Source organism: Symphalangus syndactylus, chromosome 6 (genome assembly GCF_028878055.3).
Source record: "Symphalangus syndactylus isolate Jambi chromosome 6, NHGRI_mSymSyn1-v2.1_pri, whole genome shotgun sequence".
NCBI lineage: Eukaryota > Metazoa > Chordata > Mammalia > Primates > Hylobatidae > Symphalangus > Symphalangus syndactylus.
The window spans coordinates 75135819-75142452 of NC_072428.2; the positions used below are offsets into that span (position 1 = coordinate 75135819).

At 46.6% G+C, this 6634-nt stretch overlaps 1 pseudogene; it reads left to right on the forward strand.

The window, feature by feature from the left end:
• Nucleotides 1-812: 812 nt before the first annotated feature.
• On the forward strand, nucleotides 813-4372 carry LOC129485366 (cell adhesion molecule-related/down-regulated by oncogenes-like; annotated as a pseudogene).
• The last annotated feature ends 2262 nt before the right edge of the window (nucleotides 4373-6634 follow it).

A 6634-nucleotide genomic window follows, 5' to 3' on the forward strand; every position in this document is an offset into this window, starting at 1 on the left:
CTGTTGGGCCTTGTGACCACCTGGTTACCTGTAGGCAGGCCTCCATTCAGAGTCGCATTGCCACAGGGATGGGTCCTGTCACTCCGCACCCCACCCCCAACCCAGTTACCTTCCCCTGAGCCCTGGTTCCCTGTTGAGGTCACTCAGTGCAAGGAGACCTGGGACGTCGCTGCCCGCTCTCCCCACCAGCGCTTCTTCCCTGGCGTGGGAGGCACCACACCCTCCTCTGCCCCATGCGGGGCCTGAAGGGGCCCCTTCAGATCACAGCCGCCACCACAGCCGCTGCCTCACACCGGAGGGCATGACACAGGGGTGGCTTTCCCAGCTGGCTGCCACACGGGAGCGCTAGATGCTTAGCCCGCCCCGTGGAGCGCTAGATGCTTAGCCCGCCCCGTGGAGAGACCTAAAATCAAGGCATGACTTAACAGCTTATTTTGTAAGAGAAAAGCTCAACCCAAAGGCAGATTGTTAGTTTGGACTTTATTGCAAGCAGAACTGCTATGATGTGCTTTTAGCACTGAAGTGAGTTCCAGGCTAAGAAGAGTAAGTGGCTTCTCTGCTTTCCCTCCCAAGCACAAGTGTATTCACCTTGCAGACTTGAATCACTGAAGATATAAGCCAGCTGTTACTCTCATTTTGGGAGACACCCTGTGGACAGCATGAAGACTGTCCCTGATGGAAGTCTTTAGTAAGCAGGAAGGAGTCAAGGTTAAAGAATGTGTTTGCTTAGCCTGGACTACAGTATTTTGGAAAATGAACCAAGCCTTGGGTTTTGCTCTGGAAGCCTGTCCTGCCTGCTTCTGTAATCTCGCGCTCTGCATCCAGATCTTGGCCCTTTATGGACACCACCGTCTGTTACTCTTACGATTCTCTGCTCTTTTGGGAGTTCAGACGCGGCACCTTATTTCACATCTAAGCTACCCTCTGCCATCCAGAAACGTAGTGGACCTGTAGAACTATATTGTTCTGCTAAACCTGTGACCACTCACATCTCAAGGTGGCATAATGGAAAAAATAGAACAAAAACATGGAATATATTAAGATTCATCAGGGTACTTTGACAGTTTTTTCTCTTAACTCCTTCCTTTCGAGTTACTACCAATGCATTTTCAACAACAGGTCCATGTTGTTGTAAGTGGCCCTGGAGCAGTATCCACAGCAGGTCTTGGTGATTTTGATTCATCCGCAAAGCATTTTATTACAGCAAAATAATAAAGGTGCTGGTTTCATTGGCTGCAGGGTACCAGAGAGTAACCCCAAAGCTGAGGAGTGCGCTAAAATCCAGGGGAAGAGGCTGAAACATTCCACAAAGAATTACTTAAGCCCTCCACAAGAACATCTTTAGATTTTGAATGCATCCTTAGCGGACAAGGGATCATATAAATGTGCAGCTTATAATCCGGCCACACATGAATTAAAAGTTGAACCCATTGGCCAAAAGCTCCTTGTGAGTCACCTTTCTTCAGATGATTTTGGCATTCTTCCCCTGCTCGTTCACAGGTATTAGCTGTTCATTCACATAGCCCTGTGCCTTTGGAGTGTGTGTTTAGTGGGGTCTTGGCTCCTCAAGTGTGTTGGCTAAAGAACAGGCAGGATATTGCCCCGGGAAGCAACTGGAGAAGGTTGTGTTCTCATCTTGCCATAGATAGCATTGACCCAGTGGACTCTGGAAACGATTCCTGCATGGTGCGAAACAACTCTGGAGATGTAAAATATGTGGCATCCATGGTTAATGTACTTGAACACGCTCCTGCTCTAAGGGACTACAGGATCAGACAGTGTCTCTATTTTCCACAGAACACTTTATCTCTGATGCTTGTAGGAGCCCAGCTGCCAAGTATAACTGGTTTCATAATGCGTGGCCTAATCATCCTTCCTCAAGACATTGAACTGCAGGAAATTGATGGAAATTCAGTGGGGTTATTATGCAAGGTACTAGGCTACACCAGTGTTTAGCAGATAATGAGATTGGATTTATGCAGTCTACTGGAAGACTTGAAATAGAAAAAGGCAATGGATTCAAGCAAGTTATAATTTTGACACCAGCAAGCACAAAAGTGGTAGATGGAGACTTTGTTACTCTGTCCTTCAGTGCCACGAGGCTGTTGGGTCCGGTCATTTGTTGGTATGACCGCCATGGATTGATAACCAGCCATCTCTCTTAAGTCCTTAGATCTAAATCCCAAAAGTCAAACTTACCAAGACCTGGAATCTTGGAGCTAGAGCCTGTCTACTTCATCATGTCCCAAGCTGGCTTGAGCCCTCTCCATACTCAGGCTGTGATGCGGGAGCATGTGGAGAAAAACATCTGTGAAGCTACAGATGAACATGGTACCATGCAGGCAGAAGCACCTCTCATGGTTGTTCTTTTTGAAACAAACAAAAGGAGAAATAGTCACACTTTTTGTTGCTACCCAGAATAATGAAAAAAAATAAGAGATTGTTCAGAAACTGGATTATTCAGCTCATTTCCAGAGAAAGTACATCCCAGTGCAGTTTCTAGAAACATCAGAGAAAAATGCTAGTGGTATCTCTGTTCCTGAGGTCCCCACCAAATGGAAGCCCTACAGACCCCCATACCAGTACATACAACCTGGTGTGGAGGGCAGGCAAGGAAAGTGGACTGCCCATCAATGCCTATTTTGTGAAGTATCAGAATCTGGACTATGAAGTTAATGTGATGGGAAGTTGGCACAGGGTTTGAATCCCAGGAAGTGAAAGTGAGCTTCATTTAGCTGAATTGGAGCCATCTGGTCTTTATGAACTCTTGATGGTTGCAAGAAGTGATGCAAGTGAAAACCCACCTGCCATGCTTACCTTCTGAACCAGCAAAGAAAAGACAGCATCATCAAAAAACACCCAGACGTCCTCTCAACTCGTAGGCACCCCCAAGTATCCTGTTGTTTCAGAAGCTGCAAACAACAATTTTGGAGTGGTGCTTACAGATTCATCTAGGCACAGTGGCGCTCCAGAGGCACCAGATCACCTGATTATCTCCACTGCATCAGAGACGTTGGTCTATGTCACTTGATTTCCTTGGGCAATTGGGAATTCTTCAATCGCTGCCTTCAAGGTCAAATATAAATGGATGAGGACCAGTGACTGGCTGGTGGCAGCTGAACATATCCTTCCTTCCAAAATTTCTGTGCAAGTTTGTAGTATAGAACCAGGTTCAACATACAAATTTTGGGTCACTGCTATCAACCATTATGAAGAGAGTTTTCAGAGATCAGCGTCTCATCCTTATCCGGTGACTGGGTTCCCCAGACTTTTTTCCAACTGTGCAATAACGGACCTCACATTGTATACACAGAGGCTGTCAGCGTTACTCAGATTGTGCTAATGTGGACATGCATTCCACGAAGTAACAACAACACTTCCATTCTTTTGTGTCTATTACTGACCCACAGATAATGACAACACCAATGTTTATAAGAGGGATGTTACAGAAGGTTCAAAGGAGTGGCACATGATTGGCCATCTGCTGTCAGAAACTTCCTATGGCATTAAAATGCAGCGCTTCAGTGAAGAAGAAAGTGAGTTTAGCAATGTGATGATCTGCGAGACTAAAGTGAAATGTGCTCCTGGAGCTTCTGAGTATCCGAAAGGCTTGAGTACCCCTCTGAATTCCTCAGGAAGTGAAGGAAATGCGAGGCCAGCAACCAGCCCTGACAGAAGCAGTGACATGTTATATCTGATCCTTGGCTGTATGCTGGGTGTCTTGGGCCTCATTCTTATGGTTTTCATTGAATCGTGCCTGTGGAAGAATCGCCAGCAGAATATCATACAGAAATATGATGCTCCAGGATACCTCTATCAAGGATGAGATATTAATGGACAGATGATGTAATAATACACCACTCTCTCAGGAGCAAATGAAATAAATGGAAGTGTTCATGGGGGTTTACTGAGCCATGGCGGTCTCAGCAGTGGCTGTTCCCACCTTCACCATAGGGTTCTCAATGGGGTCAGTGTAATTGTGAATGGGAGCTTAAATGGAGGATTTTACTCTGGGCACACCAACTCTCTTACAGCAATGGGAATGGCACTGGAGGTTGTAATCCTAAGCAAATTAATGCGGGATCAGAAAATTAAATGCTGTATGTTCTCACTTATAATTGGCAGCTAAGCATAGAATACAGAGAGACATCAGTATGGGCAAAGTAGACTCTGTGGTCTACTTGTGAGTGGACGGAGAGGGATGGGCTTAAGAAACTACTTATTGGAGGCGGACTCTACAACCGGACTCGCTTGTCTCTCACAGGGCATGCTCTGGGCAGCCCTGAACCCGCCGTGTTACATGTCCACTCCCCTCCGCCTGGAGGAGCGCTGCCGCGGGGGCGCGCCCCAGGTCCCCTACACTGAGCCCTGATGCCGGGCTCCAGTGTCAAGGTGCCAGAAGAACCAGGACCCAGCGCCCGCCTGACCTACCCAGCGCCTGCATCCTGGCCTGCAAGACACCGCGCCCTCCTCTGCCCTGCGTGGTGTGCGGAGGGACCCCTTCGGATCACAGCCGCTGCCGCCATAGCCGCCACCATAGCAGCCGCCATCGTAGTAGCCGCCGCGGGCGTCGGAGGGAAGGATCTGAGGGGGGCTTTCCCAGCCGGTGGCCCCACAGTGACTCTGGATACTTAGCCCGCCCGGCCGAGAGATCTAAAATCAAGACATGACTTAACAGCTTATCTTGTAGGAGAACAGCTCAACCCAAAGGCAGATTGCTAGTCTGGACTTTATTACAAGCGGGACTGCGGTGATGTTTATAGCACTGAAGTGAACTCCATTGTAAGTACAGAAAGTGGCTTCTCTGCTTTCCCCCCCGAAGCACAATCATATACACCTTGCAGACTTGAAACACTGAAGATGTAAGCCAACTGTTACTCTGACTTTTGGAGACTCCCTGTGGACAGCATGAAGACTGATCAAAGTCTTTAGTAAACAGAAAGGAGCCAAGGTTAAGGAATGCGTCTGATTACCCTGAATTGTAGTACCTTGGAAAGTGAATCAAGGCCTGGGTTTTGCTCTGGAAGCCTGCCTTGCCTGCTTCTGTAATCTGGCGCTCTGCATGTGAATCTTGGGCCCATATGGACATTGCTGTATGTTACTGTCATGACTCTCTGCTCTTCCATGAGTTCGGACTTGGCACCTGATTTTACTTCTGAGCCACTCTCTACCGTCCAGAAACGTGGTGGACCTGTAGAACTACATTGTTCTGCCAAACCTGTGACCACTCATAGCTCATGGTTGCATAATGGAAAATAGTAGGATAGAAACATGGAACATATAAAGATTCATCAGAGAACTTTGACAATTCTTTCTCTTAACTCCTCTCTTTTGAGTTTCTACCAATCCCTTGCCAAAAATAGCGTTGGTATTATTTTGAGTGGCCCTGTATCAGTGTCCGTGGCAGTTTTTGGTGATTTTGGTTCATCCACAAAGTGTGTTATTACAGAGGAGGAAAAAAGTGCTGTCAGGATAATAGAAACGATGTCATCTGCGTTCGCACAGAAAATCCAGAAGAGTTCAGCAGAGGAGACAGCTGTGTCTATTCAGAAACGGACAGCAACAATTTACATTGGTATCCTCTTATTTTGCCACCTATCTCAGAGGACGGTGCTGAAAAGACAACATGGCCTCCGCCTGGTATTCCTTTGGACAGCCCATCAGGGGTCCTCCAGCGGCCCCAGGAAAGTGGAGGATGTGCAAACAACCAGTCATCTTCTGACTTCAAGCCTGTAACCAACTGCACAAAACAGGCCTGGGAGTGAGCTGTGTGAAGGATCCTAATTCAAATCGGAGAAAATCATTCTTTATTTTTTTTTTTTTTTGCAGTATAATGTCATGTGAATGTGTCTTAAAATGTGTGCCCTTTTATATTATTTATGCCTGAAAAGTTTTCTTACCCGTTGCTTCCTTGCTCTCAGTAAGAAACAACCTTGTTTTGCATAGCTTTCAATCACCTGGAGGGCAGAGGGATCATTCCAAATTTTCTAACAACTGTAGTGGCAGTAAGAACTCCTCATGCAACTGATTCCATCTCTTGGCTGCTTCAGCGCAGAGGAAATGCAGCGGCCAATTGAAAGTTGCCAGCAGTCAGGTTTTCAGATGGAAAACCGTCTTTCAATAGTGTATTATCAGACTTTCTGAGAACACTTTGAAGTCAACTACGGTTGTTTATAATAGCAGACCTGACTGATGAATTTTAAAAGAGTGCCTTCCACTAAAGTGGTGATGTGACCAGACAACATTCTCTCTATCTGCACGTGGGCACAAGTGATGTTCAGTCTTCTAGTCACTAGTCATAAGCAGTGTCGTGGACATGGTAGAGTGTAAGATGTAGTTGAATGATTGCAGTATGCAGAAAAGGAACCCAGGCCAGAGAGACAAATAATGCTTTAGTATCCCTCTGCTTTAAAATTACATTGATTCCTAAAATGGCCGGTATGGGGCTCTTTTTGACTGTTTCTAAGAGTAGGAACAAAATAAGACTTGAAGTCGTGGCTTGAAAAGAAAGATCCACATTTTCAGAAGAAAAAAGGGGAGGGCTGCAGGGAGCCTCTCTTGGAGGGAGCTCTTCCGTCTGCTCCATTAGCCTAGGAGCATGCTCATGGTGTCACACTGCCAGAAACTAGTCATT